The 3,596-nt window shown below is 37.4% G+C and overlaps 1 non-coding gene across 1 annotated transcript; it reads right to left on the reverse strand.

Moving 5' to 3' along the window:
- Nucleotides 1-107, reverse strand: LOC121216927 (small nucleolar RNA R71). Its single transcript, XR_005913149.1, has one exon. It is a non-coding gene; the product is annotated as a small nucleolar RNA R71 (small nucleolar RNA).
- Nucleotides 108-3,596: the final 3,489 nt, after the last annotated feature.

Consider the following 3,596-nt stretch of genomic DNA (forward strand, 5'->3'; position numbering starts at 1 on the left):
AAATTAAGGAATGATATCTCTTCTTTTGTGCAGATGGATCTAGAAACTCTTTATGATGCATGGAAGAGATACAGTGACTTATTGAGAAGGTGCCCTCACCATGGGTTACCTCTATGGTTGCAGGTTCAAACTTTTTATAACGGTGTGAACACCTCAACAAGGCAATTGATTGACGCAGCTGCCGATAGAACTTTAAACAAAAAAATGCCTGAAGAGACTTATGAATTTATTGAAGAGATGTCACTAAATAACTATCAGTGGCAAGTCATGAGAACAAAGCCAATAAAAGCAGTTGGTGTTTTCAATCTCGACGCGGTCGCTATGCTCTTTAACCAAGTAGAACTATTAAATAAAAAGATTGATGGTTTGTATGGTCCTACTTAGGTATATCTAGTGATGAGGTGTGATTCAAATGGAGGAGGAGTGCACAATACAGAGTATCCGTCCTTCAACCCTAGCACTGATGAAGAAAATATCCACTATATGGGTACTAATTCTAGACCTCAAAATAACCCGTATAGTAACACTTATAATGCAGGTTGGAGGAACTATCCCAATTTTTCGTAGGGTGATCAGGGAAATCAAAGGCCACAATATCCTCCAGGTTTTCAACAACCACCTTACCAATAAGAGAAGAAACCGAACCTTGAAGAGATGCTTACAAAATTTATCTCTGTGTCAGAAACTCATTTTCAGAATACCGAAATAGTGCTTAAGAATCAACAAACGTCTATTCAATCGCTCGAAACTCAAATAGGACAGCTTGCTAAGTTGATCTCTGAACGACCACAAGGTGGCCTACCAAGTAATACTAAAACTAACCCAAGAGAGCAACTTCATGCCATTATTGTGCACAATGATGAAGGGTTAGTTGAGGATGAACTGAAATTGAGGTAAGATAATGTGGTGGACAACGTTAAGGTTGATGTAAGTAAAGAGTATAAACCTCGTGTTCCATAACCCAATACGAAAAAGAAAGACCACACAGACGAACAATTCTATAAATTCCTTAAATTATTAAAAAAATTACATATTAACTTAACGTTTATTAAAGCTCTTTCGCAGATGCCAAACGCAGTTAAATTTTTAAAAGAACTTTTAGCAAATAAGCATAATAGGCTACCCAACAAGTTGAAGGATCTAGAGAGTTTTACGATTCCTTGGTTAATTGGAAGTTTAACTGTAAGCAATTTTTTGGCAGATTTAGGGGCAAGTTTAATATCATGCTCTATAAAATATTTAAACAACTAGGTCTTGGAAAACCCAAACAAACTAGGATGAACATTCAATTGGCAGATAAAACAATTAGATTTCCTAGGGGTATTATTGAAGACGTGCTGATCAAAATTGATAAATTTATATTCCCAATTGACTTTGTTGTTCTAGACATGGACAAGAATAGTGACGTACCTTTAATTTTAGGAAGGCCCTTTTTAGCAACTACTAGAACTATTATCGATATTGTCACAAGTGAATTGATACTTCGTGTAGGTGATGATACGATTAAACTTGAAGCTCATGATTCTGCTAAAATATCTAGTAATCGAGATGATTGTTTAAGTTCGGTTAATTTGAATAATGTTGTAACTCAAACTCCTTTGCAAGAGTCGCCTAGGAAGAAAGTGATGGAGCCTTATTCTAATCCATCTAACAAAAATAGAACGACTCACGAAGAATGAAGGCTTCAGCTCGATGAACTAGACAAATGGGGAACACATGTAAGGAAAAACCAAAAGCACACGATGAATCAAAGCGACACCACGATAGGCGTAGGGATGAAACAACGCAATTTAAGGTTGGGGATAAAGTATTGTTAAATGAAAAGGACCCCTGAATTGCTACTTAAGAGCTTAATGCAAACAGAGTGACTCCTTTCACGGTACTGAATGTTTTCCCATACGGTACAGTCGAGGTAAATCATTCTTAATTCGACACTTTTAAGGTAAATATTACTCGACTTAGACTTTATATGGATAATAGAATCGATAACGAAAAAAAAGAGTCTCGAATTCGTGATCTGCCATGACCATGCGAATGAGAGGAAAGTCGAGCTTAGACTCTAAATAAGTGCTTCTCAGGAGGCAACCCGAGCACTAATATTACTAACTAGTTTATTTTAGCTATTTTTCATATTTCTTTATGCAAGAACAGTGACCCACATGGCCTGGACACAAGGGCGTGTCCTTGGCTGTATGGAAACAGGGCTAAAAAATCCTCAAGTATCGAGCCACACGGCCTGCGATAGATCCACACAGGCGTGCGACACGGCCGTGTAGACCACACGGCCTGGACACACGGGCGTGTCCCAAACTTTATGAAAATTGGAGCTAATTTTTTAATTTTCAAACAAGTCAAAGAGTTACACAGGCAAGGCACACGGTCGTGTGTTCGGACATACGAGCATGTGGGATACCACACGGGCATGGGAGAAACGAACAACGAAGGACACGGCCATGCGATACAGCTATGTGAACCACACGGGGGTGTACCAAGCCGTGTGACGATTGGGCATTCAATTTTCATGATTAACACTGGATAAACTCGAGCCACACGATCGTGTGACACTACCGTGTGGCCTAACATAGGCCTTCACACGACCATGCCCCTATTTTAACCCCTCAAACCTTAATTTTTTCTCTCTTGTCTTTTTCATCCCACATTTCTCCTAGCCGCTGCAACCCTTTAATCCTCCTACTCCAGCCACCTTCCACTCCTCGTCCGGCCACCATCATCCCTTCTCACCTTCCATTTCCTTTATTTTTCTTTCTTCCCTATCTCTTTCCCCCTCTCTTTTTTCTTCTTTTCTTCCTCTCCTTCCCTTCTCCCTGCACCCGTCCGAACCCAAGATCCACCCACACGCCTCCACCATCACCCCGTGACGCTGACGCATCTGATGATGGGGACCTCTGAGTCCATTTATTTTATTTATTTTTATTTTTATTTTTATTTTTATTTTTATTTTTATTTTTCTTTTATTTAATTTTCTTAAGACTTATGTTTTATATTTTGAACTATGTTTATCTTCATATTTATTATCGAGTGATCCCTTAATTTTCTTCCACAGTTGTGTTTATTTTCTTATTAGCAACTTAGAATTATACCTTTCATTAGCCTTATCCACAACTCTGGCTTTTACTATTCCAAAGATTTCATCCAAAAATTCAGGGCAGTTTCGCTTCTCTCCCTCTCTTCTGATATTATACTTACATTATTATCTAACTTTGTACATTGAGGACAATGTACATCTTAAGTGTGGAGAGGTAATTTATGATTATCAGAAAATCCATGAATTTTTATCTTGTTCTTAAATAAATCTCTCATATTACAATTAGAATGAATTTGATTGATTTATAATTTTTATTGATATGTTTTGAATTAAATTATAGGTAACTGTGCATTGATTGTTTAAACTTTTAGACATTAGAGGATCAAGCATGATAGGTTGACTTTTGAGAATTGAAATTGTTAGGTTATTTCCCTGAATTGAGGTATTATCTTGAAGTTTTGAGTTTACAGGATTGACATCAAACACCCATAACTTTCATGATATTTTGAGCCTTTTAGAGCATTTATCTTTCTTGTTCACTAATTTTTTA

This window comes from Gossypium hirsutum, chromosome A02 (assembly GCF_007990345.1).
Source record: "Gossypium hirsutum isolate 1008001.06 chromosome A02, Gossypium_hirsutum_v2.1, whole genome shotgun sequence".
NCBI classification, from domain to species: Eukaryota; Viridiplantae; Streptophyta; class Magnoliopsida; order Malvales; family Malvaceae; genus Gossypium; species Gossypium hirsutum.